Raw genomic sequence first — 19,376 nt, forward strand, 5'->3', positions numbered from 1 at the left:
TCCGATGACCCTGCCTGCCAACAAACATGTCAGACATGGCTAAAAGTAGAACTTAGGGGGAAAATGCAGTTTTTGACTTGTATCTCTGAAGTAAAGCAAATGTATAACGGTTGCATTATTTCATGCATCATTGTAAATAAAAATATCAGGTGAGCAACACAGGCTCCTTGAAGCCTCTAGTATTTGTTAGGCATTAAAAATCAGTTTTCACTGAAACAACGGATTGAAGCTTTATAACAAATTGGTCTAAAATTTCTTTTATTCCTATTTATATCCTAATGAAGTATATTTTAATAAGAATGTATAGTTATTGTAAATATACGTCTCCAATTTAGGATTTGACATCAAACATGCATAACATTAATTTCTGAATTGATTGCAACAGCAAATAGCTTTGATTTTGAAGCTGAAACTAATTTAAAATATTTGTTTTTGTTAACAGATACAGCCTAAATATGTAAGACTCCTATACCATGAAAGATGCTTCCATTGCAGAGAGCACATTAGGATTAGTCACATGTAAGTATTTATTCATAACAATTGTTCTTAAAACTATGTTTATATTTGTTAGGTAATAAAAATCAGTTTTTCCTGGAACAACAGCTTGAAATGTTATTACAAATTGGTCCTACATTTCATTTATTGAAATATTCACTAATGAGATATATTTTAATAAGAATGTATAGTGATTGTAAAAATTCTTGTCTCCAATTCAAGATTTGACATACATCATGCATCACATTAATTTCTGAATTGATTGCAACAGCAAATAGTCTGGATTGAAAGCTGATATAAATGTATATTTTTTTGTTTTCATTACAGATACAGCCTAAATATGTAAGACTCCTATACCATGAAAGATGCTTCCATTGCAGATGCACATTAGGATAAGTCACATGTAGGTATTTGGTCATTACAATTTTCCTTAAATCTATATTTATACTTGTTAGGTAATACAAATTAGTTTTTGCCTGAAACAACAGATTGAAGCTTTTTAACAAATTGGTCTAAAATTTCTTTCATTCAAATTTATACTCTAATGCTGAATATTTTAATAAGAATGTATAGTAATTGTAATTATATACTTTTCTCTAATTTGGGATTGAACATAAAACATGCATCACATTATTTTCTGAATTGATTGCAAGAGCAAAAAGTCTGGATTTAAAGCAGAAACTAATTAATAATTTTTGTTTTTGTTACAGATTATAGTCTAAATATGCAACACTCCTATACCATGAAAGATGCTTTCACACATTAGGATGTTGCACATGTAGGTATTTGGTCATTACAATTGTTCTTAAAACTATATTTATGTTTGTTAGGTAATAAAAATCCGTTTTTTCCTGAACAGTTTGACAAAAAGATGCTTTATGTTAAAATGGGTCTCGTAAAAGCAGACCTCTGCAGAGAGCAAACTTCAGATTTTGATATAACATTGATGAATTTAATGGGCGCTAATCTCGTAAAAGCAGATCCCCCAGCAGAGCTGATTACATAGTATGATGAAAACTTGTGTTTATGGTAAAATGTATTTAGTTTTTTGTCTGGCTCTATTTCATTATCAACCAATTTGAAACTTTATTACAAATTGGTCTCAAAAAAAATTTCTTCAAATATATACTGTAATGAAATATATTTTTAATGGAATGTATAGTAATTATAAATATTCTTGTCCAACATGCAAAAGATTAAATTCTGAAAAAATTGCAACAGCAAATAGTCTGTATTTAAAGCTGATATTAATTTATAGTTTTTGTTAAAGATACATCTAAATATGTTGCACTCCTACACAGAGAAGATGGATTCATGGCATATAGGAAGAGTCAACATGTAAGTATTTGGTCATTACAATTGTACTTAAAAAACTATGTTAATATTTGGAAGTCAATAAAAATCTGTTTTCACTGAAACAATAGCTTAAAATTATATTACAAATTGGTCTAAAATATCTTTTATTCGAATTTCAAATGTGGTATATTTTAATTAGAATGAAAGAGTAGTTGTAAATTAAGTGTCCGTAATTTAAAATTTGACATAAAACATGAATCACATTAATTTTTTATTTTTTTCAACAGCCATTAAATATTCTCTATCTAAAGCTGATGCTAATTTATATTTTTTCTTTTGTAACAGATACGGTCCAGATATGTTCCACTCCCACACAATGAAGATGGTTTCATGGTAGATGGCACATTAGGATGTTTAACGTGTAGGTATTTAGTCATTACAATTGTACTTTAGACTATGTTTATATGTGTTGGGTAATAAATATCAGTTTACCCTGGAACAACAGCTTAAATAAAATTTTATTTCAAATTAGTGTACATATTTCTTTTGTTCAAATTTATAATCAAGTGAAGTAAATTTTAACATGAATGCGTAGTAATTGTAAATATTCTTGTGTCCAATTTAGGATTTAACATAAAATATGAGTGACATTTATTTTATAATTGTTGCAACAGCCAATAGTCTCTATTTGAAGCTGATACTAATTGATGATTTGGTTTTGTTATAGATACAGCCTAAATATGTTACACTCCTAGACAATGAAGATGCTTTCATGGTAGATTGATCACACATCTGGATACGTAGCATGTAGGTATTTGGTATTTTTAATTGTACTTTAAAAACTATGTTTATATGGTTTGCAGGTAACAAAAATCCGTTTTCCCTGGAACAGCAGCTTAAATTAGATTTGATTACAAATTGGTTTAAAATTTCTTTTCAAATTTATACTCTTATGAAGATTATATTAATGATAATGTATAGAAATTGTTTATATACTTGTCTTCAAATTAGGATTTGTCATAAAAAATGCATCATATTAATTTTGAATTAATTGCAACAGCCAATAGTCTCTATTTGAAGTTGATACTAATTGATGATTTGGTTTTGTTATAGATACAGCCTAAATATGTTACACTCCTAGACAATGAAGATGCTTTCATGGTATATAGCACACGAAGATTCGTATCATGTAGGTATTTTGTCATTATAATTGTACTTTTAACTCTTTTTATATGTGTTGGGTAACAAAAATCAGTTTTCCCCTTGAACAACAATTTGAAATTTTATTACAAATTTGTCGAACATTTCTTTTATTCAAATATTTACTGTAATAAGTTAAGTAATTGTAAATATTCTAGACTAGTCTCCAATTTAGGATTTGGCATAAAACATGCATCACATTGATTTCTGAATTGATTGCAACAGCAAATATTCCCTATTTAAAGCTGAAACTAATTTTCAATTTTTGTTTTTATTACAGATACAGCCTAAATATGTTACACTCTTCGACAATGAATATGGTTTCATTGTAGATAGCACATTAGGATAAGTCACATGTAGGTATTTATTCATTACAATTTTTTTCTTTAAACTAGGTTTATTAGCTCACCTGGCCCCTATGGTTTGGGCCAGGTGAGCTTTTCTCATCACTTGGCGTCCGTTGTCGTCGTCCGTTAATACAAAAATCTTCTCCTGAAACTACTGGGCAAAATTTAACCAAACTTGGCCACAATCATCACTAGGGTATCTAGTTTAAAAAATGTGTCCGATGACCCCGCCTGCCAACCAAGATGGCCGACTTGGCTAAAAATAGAACATAGGGGTAAAATGCAGTTTTTGGCATATATCTCTGAAACTAAAGCATTTAGAACAAATCTGACAATGGGTAAAAATGTTTATCAGGTTAAGATCTATCTGCCCTGAAATTTTCAGATGAATCAGACAAGCCGTTGTTGGGTTGCTGCCCCTGAATTAGTAATTTTAAGGAAATTTTGCAGTTTTTTTGTTATCTTGAATATTATTATAGATAGAGATAAACTGTAAACAGCAATAATGTTCAGCAAAGGCAGATCTACAAATAAGTCAACATGACCAATATGGTCAATTGACCCCATAAGGAGTTATTGCCCTTTAAAGTCAAATTTAACAATTATTCGTAAATTTTTGTAGTCTTTTACAAAAATCTTCTCTCCTGAAACAACTGAGACAAATTTAACCAAACTTGGCCACAATCATCACTGGGGTATCTAGTTTAAAAAATGTGTCTGATGACCCTGCCTGCCAACAAACATGTCAGACATGGCTAAAAGTAGAACTTAGGGGGAAAATGCAGTTTTTGACTTGTATCTCTGAACTAAAGCAAATGTATGACGGTTGCATTATTTCATGCATCATTGTAAATAAAAATATCAGGTGAGCAACACAGGCTCCTTGAAGCCTCTAGTATTTGTTAGGCATTAAAAATCAGTTTTCACTGAAACAACGGATTGAAGCTTTATAACAAATTGGTCTAAAATTTCTTTTATTCCTATTTATATCCTAATGAAGTATATTTTAATAAGAATGTATAGTTATTGTAAATATACATCTCCAATTTAGGATTTGACATCAAACATGCATAACATTAATTTCTGAATTGATTGCAACAGCAAATAGCTTTGATTTTGAAGCTGAAACTAATTTAAAATATTTGTTTTTGTTAACAGATACAGCCTAAATATGTAAGACTCCTATACCATGAAAGATGCTTCCATTGCAGAGAGCACATTAGGATTAGTCACATGTAAGTATTTATTCATAACAATTGTTCTTAAAACTATGTTTATATTTGTTAGGTAATAAAAATCAGTTTTTCCTGGAACAACAGCTTGAAATGTTATTACAAATTGGTCCTACATTTCATTTATTGAAATATTCACTAATGAGATATATTTTAATAAGAATGTATAGTGATTGTAAAAATTCTTGTCTCCAATTCAAGTCTCCAATTCAAGATTTGACATACATCATGCATCACATTAATTTCTGAATTGATTGCAACAGCAAATAGTCTGGATTGAAAGCTGATATAAATGTATATTTTTTTTGTTTTCATTACAGATACAGCCTAAATATGTAAGACTCCTATACCATGAAAGATGCTTCCATTGCAGATGCACATTAGGATAAGTCACATGTAGGTATTTGGTCATTACAATTTTCCTTAAAACTATATTTATACTTGTTAGGTAATAAAAATCAGTTTTTGCCTGAAACAACAGATTGAAGCTTTTTAACAAATTGGTCTAAAATTTCTTTCATTCAAATTTATACTCTAATGCTGAATATTTTAATAAGAATGTATAGTAATTGTAATTATATACTTTTCTCTAATTTGGGATTGAACATAAAACATGCATCACATTATTTTCTGAATTGATTGCAACAGCAAAAAGTCTGGATTTAAAGCAGAAACTAATTAATAATTTTTGTTTTTGTTACAGATTATACAGTCTAAATATGTAACACTCCTATACCATGAAAGATGCTTTCACACATTAGGATGTTGCACATGTAGGTATTTGGTCATTACAATTGTTCTTAAAACTATGTTTATGTTTGTTAGGTAATAAAAATCCGTTTTTTTTCCTGAACAGTTTGACAAAAAGATGCTTTATGTTAAAATGGGTCTCGTAAAAGCAGACCTCTGCAGAGAGCAAACTTCAGATTTTGATATAACATTGATGAATTTAATGGACGCTAATCTCGTAAAAGCAGATCCCCCAGCAGAGCTGATTACATAGTATGATGAAAACTTGTGTTTATGGTAAAATGTATTTAGTTTTTTGTCTGGCTCTATTTCATTATCAACCAATTTGAAACTTTATTACAAATTGGTCTCAAAAAAAATTTCTTCAAATATATACTGTAATGAAATATATTTTTAATGGAATGTATAGTAATTATAAATATTCTTGTCCAACATGCAAAAGATTAAATTCTGAAAAAATTGCAACAGCAAATAGTATGTATTTAAAGCTGATATTAATTTATAGTTTTTGTTAAAGATACATCTAAATATGTTGCACTCCTACACAGAGAAGATGGATTCATGGCATATAGGAAGAGTCAACATGTAAGTATTTGGTCATTACAATTGTACTTAAAAAACTATGTTAATATTTGGAAGTCAATAAAAATCTGTTTTCACTGAAACAATAGCTTGAAATTATATTACAAATTGGTCTAAAATATCTTTTATTCGAATTTGAAATGTGGTATATTTTCATAAGAATGAAAGAGTAGTTGTAAATTAAGTGTCCGTAATTTAAAATTTGACATAAAACATGAATCACATTATTTTTTTATTTTTTTCAACAGCCATTAAATATTCTCTATCTAAAGCTGATGCTAATTTATATTTTTTCTTTTGTAACAGATACGGTCCAGATATGTTCCACTCCCACACAATGAAGATGGTTTCATGGTAGATGGCACATTAGGATGTTTAACGTGTAGATATTTAGTCATTACAATTGTACTTTAGACTATGTTTATATGTGTTGGGTAATAAATATCAGTTTACCCTGGAACAACAGCTTAAATAAAATTTTATTTCAAATTAGTGTACATATTTCTTTTGTTCAAATTTATAATCTAGTGAAGTAAATTTTAACATGAATGCGTAGTAATTGTAAATATTCTTGTGTCCAATTTAGGATTTAACATAAAATATGAGTGACATTTATTTTATAATTGTTGCAACAGCCAATAGTCTCTATTTGAAGCTGATACTAATTGATGATTTGGTTTTGTTATAGATACAGCCTAAATATGTTACACTCCTAGACAATGAAGATGCTTTCATGGTAGATTGATCACACATCTGGATACGTAGCATGTAGGTATTTGGTATTTTTAATTGTACTTTAAAAACTATGTTTATATGGTTTGCAGGTAACAAAAATCCGTTTTCCCTGGAACAGCAGCTTAAATTAGATTTGATTACAAATTGGTTTAAAATTTCTTTTCAAATTTATACTCTTATGAAGATTATATTAATGATAATGTATAGAAATTGTTTATATACTTGTCTTCAAATTAGGATTTGTCATAAAAAATGCATCATATTAATTTTGAATTAATTGCAACAGCCAATAGTCTCTATTTGAAGTTGATACTAATTGATGATTTGGTTTTGTTATAGATACAGCCTAAATATGTTACACTCCTAGACAATGAAGATGCTTTCATGGTATATAGCACACGAAGATTCGTATCATGTAGGTATTTTGTCATTATAATTGTACTTTTAACTCTTTTTATATGTGTTGGGTAACAAAAATCAGTTTTCCCCTTGAACAACAATTTGAAATTTTATTACAAATTTGTCGAACATTTCTTTTATTCAAATATTTACTGTAATAAGTTAAGTAATTGTAAATATTCTAGACTAGTCTCCAATTTAGGATTTGGCATAAAACATGCATCACATTAATTTCTGAATTGATTGCAACAGCAAATATTCCCTATTTAAAGCTGAAACTAATTTTCAATTTTTGTTTTTATTACAGATACAGCCTAAATATGTTACACTCTTCGACAATGAATATGGTTTCATTGTAGATAGCACATTAGGATTAGTCACATGTAGGTATTTATTCATTACAATTTTTTCTTTAAACTAGGTTTATTAGCTCACCTGGCCCCTATGGTTTGGGCCAGGTGAGCTTTTCTCATCACTTGGCGTCCGTTGTCGTCGTCCGTTAATACAAAAATCTTCTCCTGAAACTACTGGGCAAAATTTAACCAAACTTGGCCACAATCATCACTAGGGTATCTAGTTTAAAAAATGTGTCCGATGACCCCGCCTGCCAACCAAGATGGCCGACTTGGCTAAAAATAGAACATAGGGGTAAAATGCAGTTTTTGGCATATATCTCTGAAACTAAAGCATTTAGAACAAATCTGATAATTGGTAAAAATGTTTATCAGGTTAAGATCTATCTGCCCTGAAATTTTCAGATGAATCAGACAAGCCGTTGTTGGGTTGCTGCCCCTGAATTAGTAATTTTAAGGAAATTTTGCAGTTTTTTTTGTTATCTTGAATATTATTATAGATAGAGATAAACTGTAAACAGCAATAATGTTCAGCAAAGGCAGATCTACAAATAAGTCAACATGACCAATATGGTCAATTGACCCCATAAGGAGTTATTGCCCTTTAAAGTCAAATTTAACAATTATTCGTAAATTTTTGTAGTCTTTTACAAAAATCTTCTCTCCTGAAACAACTGAGACAAATTTAACCAAACTTGGCCACAATCATCACTGGGGTATCTAGTTTAAAAAATGTGTCCGATGACCCTGCCTGCCAACAAACATGTCAGACATGGCTAAAAGTAGAACTTAGGGGGAAAATGCAGTTTTTGACTTGTATCTCTGAACTAAAGCAAATGTATAACGGTTGCATTATTTCATGCATCATTGTAAATAAAAATATCAGGTGAGCAACACAGGCTCCTTGAAGCCTCTAGTATTTGTTAGGCATTAAAAATCAGTTTTCACTGAAACAACGGATTGAAGCTTTATAACAAATTGGTCTAAAATTTCTTTTATTCCTATTTATATCCTAATGAAGTATATTTTAATAAGAATGTATAGTTATTGTAAATATACGTCTCCAATTTAGGATTTGACATCAAACATGCATAACATTAATTTCTGAATTGATTGCAACAGCAAATAGCTTTGATTTTGAAGCTGAAACTAATTTAAAATATTTGTTTTTGTTAACAGATACAGCCTAAATATGTAAGACTCCTATACCAGGAAAGATGCTTCCATTGCAGAGAGCACATTAGGATTAGTCACATGTAAGTATTTATTCATAACAATTGTTCTTAAAACTATGTTTATATTTGTTAGGTAATAAAAATCAGTTTTTCCTGGAACAACAGCTTGAAATGTTATTACAAATTGGTCCTACATTTCATTTATTGAAATATTCACTAATGAGATATATTTTAATAAGAATGTATAGTGATTGTAAAAATTCTTGTCTCCAATTCAAGATTTGACATACATCATGCATCACATTAATTTCTGAATTGATTGCAACAGCAAATAGTCTGGATTGAAAGCTGATATAAATGTATATTTTTTTGTTTTCATTACAGATACAGCCTAAATATGTAAGACTCCTATACCATGAAAGATGCTTCCATTGCAGATGCACATTAGGATAAGTCACATGTAGGTATTTGGTCATTACAATTTTCCTTAAAACTATATTTATACTTGTTAGGTAATAAAAATCAGTTTTTGCCTGAAACAACAGATTGAAGCTTTTTAACAAATTGGTCTAAAATTTCTTTCATTCAATTTATACTCTAATGCTGAATATTTTAATAAGAATGTATCGTAATTGTAATTATATACTTTTCTCTAATTTGGGATTGAACATAAAACATGCATCACATTATTTTCTGAATTGATTGCAACAGCAAAAAGTCTGGATTTAAAGCAGAAACTAATTAATAATTTTTGTTTTTGTTACAGATTATACAGTCTAAATATGTAACACTCCTATACCATGAAAGATGCTTTCACACATTAGGATGTTGCACATGTAGGTATTTGGTCATTACAATTGTTCTTAAAACTATGTTTATGTTTGTTAGGTAATAAAAATCCGTTTTTTTCCTGAACAGTTTGACAAAAAGATGCTTTATGTTAAAATGGGTCTCGTAAAAGCAGACCTCTGCAGAGAGCAAACTTCAGATTTTGATATAACATTGATGAATTTAATGGACGCTAATCTCGTAAAAGCAGATCCCCCAGCAGAGCTGATTACATAGTATGATGAAAACTTGTGTTTATGGTAAAATGTATTTAGTTTTTTTGTCTGGCTCTATTTCATTATCAACCAATTTGAAACTTTATTACAAATTGGTCTCAAAAAAAATTTCTTCAAATATATACTGTAATGAAATATATTTTTAATGGAATGTATAGTAATTATAAATATTCTTGTCCAACATGCAAAAGATTAAATTCTGAAAAAATTGCAACAGCAAATAGTCTGTATTTAAAGCTGATATTAATTTATAGTTTTTGTTAAAGATACATCTAAATATGTTGCACTCCTACACAGAGAAGATGGATTCATGGCATATAGGAAGAGTCAACATGTAAGTATTTGGTCATTACAATTGTACTTAAAAAACTATGTTAATATTTGGAAGTCAATAAAAATCTGTTTTCACTGAAACAATAGCTTAAAATTATATTACAAATTGGTCTAAAATATCTTTTATTCGAATTTCAAATGTGATATTTTAATAAGAATGAAAGAGTAGTTGTAAATTAAGTGTCCGTAATTTAAAATTTGACATAAAACATGAATCACATTAATTTTTTATTTTTTTCAACAGCCATTAAATATTCTCTATCTAAAGCTGATGCTAATTTATATTTTTTCTTTTGTAACAGATACGGTCCAGATATGTTCCACTCCCACACAATGAAGAAGGTTTCATGGTAGATGGCACATTAGGATGTTTAACGTGTAGGTATTTAGTCATTACAATTGTACTTTAGACTATGTTTATATGTGTTGGGTAATAAATATCAGTTTACCCTGGAACAACAGCTTAAATAAAATTTTATTTCAAATTAGTGTACATATTTCTTTTGTTCAAATTTATAATCTAGTGAAGTAAATTTTAACATGAATGCGTAGTAATTGTAAATATTCTTGTGTCCAATTTAGGATTTAACATAAAATATGAGTGACATTTATTTTATAATTGTTGCAACAGCCAATAGTCTCTATTTGAAGCTGATACTAATTGATGATTTGGTTTTGTTATAGATACAGCCTAAATATGTTACACTCCTAGACAATGAAGATGCTTTCATGGTAGATTGATCACACATCTGGATACGTAGCATGTAGGTATTTGGTATTTTTAATTGTACTTTAAAAACTATGTTTATATGGTTTGCAGGTAACAAAAATCCGTTTTCCCTGGAACAGCAGCTTAAATTAGATTTGATTACAAATTGGTTTAAAATTTCTTTTCAAATTTATACTCTTATGAAGATTATATTAATGATAATGTATAGAAATTGTTTATATACTTGTCTTCAAATTAGGATTTGTCATAAAAAATGCATCATATTAATTTTGAATTAATTGCAACAGCCAATAGTCTCTATTTGAAGTTGATACTAATTGATGATTTGGTTTTGTTATAGATACAGCCTAAATATGTTACACTCCTAGACAATGAAGATGCTTTCATGGTATATAGCACACGAAGATTCGTATCATGTAGGTATTTTGTCATTATAATTGTACTTTTAACTCTTTTTATATGTGTTGGGTAACAAAAATCAGTTTTCCCCTTGAACAACAATTTGAAATTTTATTACAAATTTGTCGAACATTTCTTTTATTCAAATATTTACTGTAATAAGTTAAGTAATTGTAAATATTCTAGACTAGTCTCCAATTTAGGATTTGGCATAAAACATGCATCACATTAATTTCTGAATTGATTGCAACAGCAAATATTCCCTATTTAAAGCTGAAACTAATTTTCAATTTTTGTTTTTATTACAGATACAGCCTAAATATGTTACACTCTTCGACAATGAATATGGTTTCATTGTAGATAGCACATTAGGATTAGTCACATGTAGGTATTTATTCATTACAATTTTTTCTTTAAACTAGGTTTATTAGCTCACCTGGCCCCTATGGTTTGGGCCAGGTGAGCTTTTCTCATCACTTGGCGTCCGTTGTCGTCGTCCGTTAATACAAAAATCTTCTCCTGAAACTACTGGGCAAAATTTAACCAAACTTGGCCACAATCATCACTAGGGTATCTAGTTTAAAAAATGTGTCCGATGACCCCGCCTGCCAACCAAGATGGCCGACTTGGCTAAAAATAGAACATAGGGGTAAAATGCAGTTTTTGGCATATATCTCTGAAACTAAAGCATTTAGAACAAATCTGATAATTGGTAAAAATGTTTATCAGGTTAAGATCTATCTGCCCTGAAATTTTCAGATGAATCAGACAAGCCGTTGTTGGGTTGCTGCCCCTGAATTAGTAATTTTAAGGAAATTTTGCAGTTTTTTTTGTTATCTTGAATATTATTATAGATAGAGATAAACTGTAAACAGCAATAATGTTCAGCAAAGGCAGATCTACAAATAAGTCAACATGACCAATATGGTCAATTGACCCCATAAGGAGTTATTGCCCTTTAAAGTCAAATTTAACAATTATTCGTAAATTTTTGTAGTCTTTTACAAAAATCTTCTCTCCTGAAACAACTGAGACAAATTTAACCAAACTTGGCCACAATCATCACTGGGGTATCTAGTTTAAAAAATGTGTCCGATGACCCTGCCTGCCAACAAACATGTCAGACATGGCTAAAAGTAGAACTTAGGGGGAAAATGCAGTTTTTGACTTGTATCTCTGAACTAAAGCAAATGTATAACGGTTGCATTATTTCATGCATCATTGTAAATAAAAATATCAGGTGAGCAACACAGGCTCCTTGAAGCCTCTAGTATTTGTTAGGCATTAAAAATCAGTTTTCACTGAAACAACGGATTGAAGCTTTATAACAAATTGGTCTAAAATTTCTTTTATTCCTATTTATATCCTAATGAAGTATATTTTAATAAGAATGTATAGTTATTGTAAATATACGTCTCCAATTTAGGATTTGACATCAAACATGCATAACATTAATTTCTGAATTGATTGCAACAGCAAATAGCTTTGATTTTGAAGCTGAAACTAATTTAAAATATTTGTTTTTGTTAACAGATACAGCCTAAATATGTAAGACTCCTATACCAGGAAAGATGCTTCCATTGCAGAGAGCACATTAGGATTAGTCACATGTAAGTATTTATTCATAACAATTGTTCTTAAAACTATGTTTATATTTGTTAGGTAATAAAAATCAGTTTTTCCTGGAACAACAGCTTGAAATGTTATTACAAATTGGTCCTACATTTCATTTATTGAAATATTCACTAATGAGATATATTTTAATAAGAATGTATAGTGATTGTAAAAATTCTTGTCTCCAATTCAAGATTTGACATACATCATGCATCACATTAATTTCTGAATTGATTGCAACAGCAAATAGTCTGGATTGAAAGCTGATATAAATGTATATTTTTTTGTTTTCATTACAGATACAGCCTAAATATGTAAGACTCCTATACCATGAAAGATGCTTCCATTGCAGATGCACATTAGGATAAGTCACATGTAGGTATTTGGTCATTACAATTTTCCTTAAAACTATATTTATACTTGTTAGGTAATAAAAATCAGTTTTTGCCTGAAACAACAGATTGAAGCTTTTTAACAAATTGGTCTAAAATTTCTTTCATTCAATTTATACTCTAATGCTGAATATTTTAATAAGAATGTATCGTAATTGTAATTATATACTTTTCTCTAATTTGGGATTGAACATAAAACATGCATCACATTATTTTCTGAATTGATTGCAACAGCAAAAAGTCTGGATTTAAAGCAGAAACTAATTAATAATTTTTGTTTTTGTTACAGATTATACAGTCTAAATATGTAACACTCCTATACCATGAAAGATGCTTTCACACATTAGGATGTTGCACATGTAGGTATTTGGTCATTACAATTGTTCTTAAAACTATGTTTATGTTTGTTAGGTAATAAAAATCCGTTTTTTTCCTGAACAGTTTGACAAAAAGATGCTTTATGTTAAAATGGGTCTCGTAAAAGCAGACCTCTGCAGAGAGCAAACTTCAGATTTTGATATAACATTGATGAATTTAATGGACGCTAATCTCGTAAAAGCAGATCCCCCAGCAGAGCTGATTACATAGTATGATGAAAACTTGTGTTTATGGTAAAATGTATTTAGTTTTTTTGTCTGGCTCTATTTCATTATCAACCAATTTGAAACTTTATTACAAATTGGTCTCAAAAAAAATTTCTTCAAATATATACTGTAATGAAATATATTTTTAATGGAATGTATAGTAATTATAAATATTCTTGTCCAACATGCAAAAGATTAAATTCTGAAAAAATTGCAACAGCAAATAGTCTGTATTTAAAGCTGATATTAATTTATAGTTTTTGTTAAAGATACATCTAAATATGTTGCACTCCTACACAGAGAAGATGGATTCATGGCATATAGGAAGAGTCAACATGTAAGTATTTGGTCATTACAATTGTACTTAAAAAACTATGTTAATATTTGGAAGTCAATAAAAATCTGTTTTCACTGAAACAATAGCTTAAAATTATATTACAAATTGGTCTAAAATATCTTTTATTCGAATTTCAAATGTGATATTTTAATAAGAATGAAAGAGTAGTTGTAAATTAAGTGTCCGTAATTTAAAATTTGACATAAAACATGAATCACATTAATTTTTTATTTTTTTCAACAGCCATTAAATATTCTCTATCTAAAGCTGATGCTAATTTATATTTTTTCTTTTGTAACAGATACGGTCCAGATATGTTCCACTCCCACACAATGAAGAAGGTTTCATGGTAGATGGCACATTAGGATGTTTAACGTGTAGGTATTTAGTCATTACAATTGTACTTTAGACTATGTTTATATGTGTTGGGTAATAAATATCAGTTTACCCTGGAACAACAGCTTAAATAAAATTTTATTTCAAATTAGTGTACATATTTCTTTTGTTCAAATTTATAATCTAGTGAAGTAAATTTTAACATGAATGCGTAGTAATTGTAAATATTCTTGTGTCCAATTTAGGATTTAACATAAAATATGAGTGACATTTATTTTATAATTGTTGCAACAGCCAATAGTCTCTATTTGAAGCTGATACTAATTGATGATTTGGTTTTGTTATAGATACAGCCTAAATATGTTACACTCCTAGACAATGAAGATGCTTTCATGGTAGATTGATCACACATCTGGATACGTAGCATGTAGGTATTTGGTATTTTTAATTGTACTTTAAAAACTATGTTTATATGGTTTGCAGGTAACAAAAATCCGTTTTCCCTGGAACAGCAGCTTAAATTAGATTTGATTACAAATTGGTTTAAAATTTCTTTTCAAATTTATACTCTTATGAAGATTATATTAATGATAATGTATAGAAATTGTTTATATACTTGTCTTCAAATTAGGATTTGTCATAAAAAATGCATCATATTAATTTTGAATTAATTGCAACAGCCAATAGTCTCTATTTGAAGTTGATACTAATTGATGATTTGGTTTTGTTATAGATACAGCCTAAATATGTTACACTCCTAGACAATGAAGATGCTTTCATGGTATATAGCACACGAAGATTCGTATCATGTAGGTATTTTGTCATTATAATTGTACTTTTAACTCTTTTTATATGTGTTGGGTAACAAAAATCAGTTTTCCCCTTGAACAACAATTTGAAATTTTATTACAAATTTGTCGAACATTTCTTTTATTCAAATATTTACTGTAATAAGTTAAGTAATTGTAAATATTCTAGACTAGTCTCCAATTTAGGATTTGGCATAAAACATGCATCACATTAATTTCTGAATTGATTGCAACAGCAAATATTCCCTATTTAAAGCTGAAACTAATTTTCAATTTTTGTTTTTATTACAGATACAGCCTAAATATGTTACACTCTTCGACAATGAATATGGTTTCATTGTAGATAGCACATTAGGATTAGTCACATGTAGGTATTTATTCATTACAATTTTTTCTTTAAACTAGGTTTATTAGCTCACCTGGCCCCTATGGTTTGGGCCAGGTGAGCTTTTCTCATCACTTGGCGTCCGTTGTCGTCGTCCGTTAATACAAAAATCTTCTCCTGAAACTACTGGGCAAAATTTAACCAAACTTGGCCACAATCATCACTAGGGTATCTAGTTTAAAAAATGTGTCAGATGACCCCGCCTGCCAACCAAGATGGCCGACTTGGCTAAAAATAGAACATAGGGGTAAAATGCAGTTTTTGGCATATATCTCTGAAACTAAAGCATTTAGAACAAATCTGATAATTGGTAAAAATGTTTATAAGGTTAAGATCTATCTGCCCTGAAATTTTCAGATGAATCAGACAAGCCGTTGTTGGGTTGCTGCCCCTGAATTAGTAATTTTAAGGAAATTTTGCAGTTTTTTTTGTTATCTTGAATATTATTATAGATAGAGATAAACTGTAAACAGCAATAATGTTCAGCAAAGGCAGATCTACAAATAAGTCAACATGACCAATATGGTCAATTGACCCCATAAGGAGTTATTGCCCTTTAAAGTCAAATTTAACAATTATTCGTAAATTTTTGTAGTCTTTTACAAAAATCTTCTCTCCTGAAACAACTGAGACAAATTTAACCAAACTTGGCCACAATCATCACTGGGGTATCTAGTTTAAAAAATGTGTCCGATGACCCTGCCTGCCAACAAACATGTCAGACATGGCTAAAAGTAGAACTTAGGGGGAAAATGCAGTTTTTGACTTGTATCTCTGAACTAAAGCAAATGTATAACGGTTGCATTATTTCATGCATCATTGTAAATAAAAATATCAGGTGAGCAACACAGGCTCCTTGAAGCCTCTAGTATTTGTTAGGCATTAAAAATCAGTTTTCACTGAAACAACAGATTGAAGCTTTATAACAAATTGGTCTAAAATTTCTTTTATTCCTATTTATATCCTAATGAAGTATATTTTAATAAGAATGTATAGTTATTGTAAATATACGTCTCCAATTTAGGATTTGACATCAAACATGCATAACATTAATTTCTGAATTGATTGCAACAGCAAATAGCTTTGATTTTGAAGCTGAAACTAATTTAAAATATTTGTTTTTGTTAACAGATACAGCCTAAATATGTAAGACTCCTATACCATGAAAGATGCTTCCATTGCAGAGAGCACATTAGGATTAGTCACATGTAAGTATTTATTCATAACAATTGTTCTTAAAACTATGTTTATATTTGTTAGGTAATAAAAATCAGTTTTTCCTGGAACAACAGCTTGAAATGTTATTACAAATTGGTCCTACATTTCATTTATTGAAATATTCACTAATGAGATATATTTTAATAAGAATGTATAGTGATTGTAAAAATTCTTGTCTCCAATTCAAGATTTGACATACATCATGCATCACATTAATTTCTGAATTGATTGCAACAGCAAATAGTCTGGATTGAAAGCTGATATAAATGTATATTTTTTTGTTTTCATTACAGATACAGCCTAAATATGTAAGACTCCTATACCATGAAAGATGCTTCCATTGCAGATGCACATTAGGATAAGTCACATGTAGGTATTTGGTCATTACAATTTTCCTTAAAACTATATTTATACTTGTTAGGTAATAAAAATCAGTTTTTGCCTGAAACAACAGATTGAAGCTTTTTAACAAATTGGTCTAAAATTTCTTTCATTCAATTTATACTCTAATGCTGAATATTTTAATAAGAATGTATAGTAATTGTAATTATATACTTTTCTCTAATTTGGGATTGAACATAAAACATGCATCACATTATTTTCTGAATTGATTGCAACAGCAAAAAGTCTGGATTTAAAGCAGAAACTAATTAATAATTTTTGTTTTTGTTACAGATTATACAGTCTAAATATGTAACACTCCTATACCATGAAAGATGCTTTCACACATTAGGATGTTGCACATGTAGGTATTTGGTCATTACAATTGTTCTTAAAACTATGTTTATGTTTGTTAGGTAATAAAAATCCGTTTTTTCCTGAACAGTTTGACAAAAAGATGCTTTATGTTAAAATGGGTCTCGTAAAAGCAGACCTCTGCAGAGAGCAAACTTCAGATTTTGATATAACATTGATGAATTTAATGGACGCTAATCTCGTAAAAGCAGATCCCCCAGCAGAGCTGATTACATAGTATGATGAAAACTTGTGTTTATGGTAAAATGTATTTAGTTTTTTGTCTGGCTCTATTTCATTATCAACCAATTTGAAACTTTATTACAAATTGGTCTCAAAAAAAATTTCTTCAAATATATACTGTAATGAAATATATTTTTAATGGAATGTATAGTAATTATAAATATTCTTGTCCAACATGCAAAAGATTAAATTCTGAAAAAATTGCAACAGCAAATAGTCTGTATTTAAAGCTGATATTAATTTATAGTTTTTGTTAAAGATACATCTAAATATGTTGCACTCCTACACAGAGAAGATGGATTCATGGCATATAGGAAGAGTCAACATGTAAGTATTTGGTCATTACAATTGTACTTAAAAAACTATGTTAATATTTGGAAGTCAATAAAAATCTGTTTTCACTGAAACAATAGCTTAAAATTATATTACAAATTGGTCTAAAATATCTTTTATTCGAATTTCAAATGTGATATTTTAATAAGAATGAAAGAGTAGTTGTAAATTAAGTGTCCGTAATTTAAAATTTGACATAAAACATGAATCACATTAATTTTTTATTTTTTTCAACAGCCATTAAATATTCTCTATCTAAAGCTGATGCTAATTTATATTTTTTCTTTTGTAACAGATACGGTCCAGATATGTTCCACTCCCACACAATGAAGATGGTTTCATGGTAGATGGCACATTAGGATGTTTAACGTGTAGGTATTTAGTCATTACAATTGTACTTTAGACTATGTTTATATGTGTTGGGTAATAAATATCAGTTTACCCTGGAACAACAGCTTAAATAAAATTTTATTTCAAATTAGTGTACATATTTCTTTTGTTCAAATTTATAATCTAGTGAAGTAAATTTTAACATGAATGCGTAGTAATTGTAAATATTCTTGTGTCCAATTTAGGATTTAACATAAAATATGAGTGACATTTATTTTATAATTGTTGCAACAGCCAATAGTCTCTATTTGAAGCTGATACTAATTGATGATTTGGTTTTGTTATAGATACAGCCTAAATATGTTACACTCCTAGACAATGAAGATGGTTTCATGGTAGATTGATCACACATCTGGATACGTAGCATGTAGGTATTTGGTATTTTTAATTGTACTTTAAAAACTATGTTTATATGGTTTGCAGGTAACAAAAATCCGTTTTCCCTGGAACAGCAGCTTAAATTAGATTTGATTACAAATTGGTTTAAAATTTCTTTTCAAATTTATACTCTTATGAAGATTATATTAATGATAATGTATAGAAATTGTTTATATACTTGTCTTCAAATTAGGATTTGTCATAAAAAATGCATCATATTAATTTTGAATTAATTGCAACAGCCAATAGTCTCTATTTGAAGTTGATACTAATTGATGATTTGGTTTTGTTATAGATACAGCCTAAATATGTTACACTCCTAGACAATGAAGATGCTTTCATGGTATATAGCACACGAAGATTCGTATCATGTAGGTATTTTGTCATTATAATTGTACTTTTAACTCTTTTTATATGTGTTGGGTAACAAAAATCAGTTTTCCCCTTGAACAACAATTTGAAATTTTATTACAAATTTGTCGAACATTTCTTTTATTCAAATATTTACTGTAATAAGTTAAGTAATTGTAAA

The 19,376-nt window shown here is 29.1% G+C and overlaps 1 protein-coding gene and 1 long non-coding RNA gene across 5 annotated transcripts in view; one reads left to right on the plus strand and one right to left on the minus strand.

Annotated features, from left to right (window-relative positions):
- LOC127735951 (scavenger receptor cysteine-rich domain superfamily protein-like) overlaps positions 1-19,376 on the minus strand; it is a 133,625-nt gene that overhangs the window by 36,869 nt on the left and 77,380 nt on the right. The window lies entirely within an intron of this gene.
- Positions 1-19,376, plus strand: part of LOC127735962 (uncharacterized) — a 56,616-nt gene that overhangs the window by 2,353 nt on the left and 34,887 nt on the right. The window contains exons 3-12 of the long non-coding RNA XR_007998667.1: positions 2,519-2,598; positions 2,905-2,980; positions 3,272-3,347; positions 4,497-4,573; positions 4,891-4,966; positions 5,274-5,343; positions 5,838-5,905; positions 6,209-6,284; positions 18,754-18,833; positions 19,140-19,215. This is a non-coding gene — a long non-coding RNA (uncharacterized LOC127735962). The remainder of the gene's footprint in view (positions 1-2,518; positions 2,599-2,904; positions 2,981-3,271; positions 3,348-4,496; positions 4,574-4,890; positions 4,967-5,273; positions 5,344-5,837; positions 5,906-6,208; positions 6,285-18,753; positions 18,834-19,139; positions 19,216-19,376) is intronic.

Source organism: Mytilus californianus, unplaced genomic scaffold, assembly GCF_021869535.1.
Source record: "Mytilus californianus isolate M0D057914Y unplaced genomic scaffold, xbMytCali1.0.p SCAF_3, whole genome shotgun sequence".
In the NCBI taxonomy this organism is placed as follows: Eukaryota; Metazoa; Mollusca; class Bivalvia; order Mytilida; family Mytilidae; genus Mytilus; species Mytilus californianus.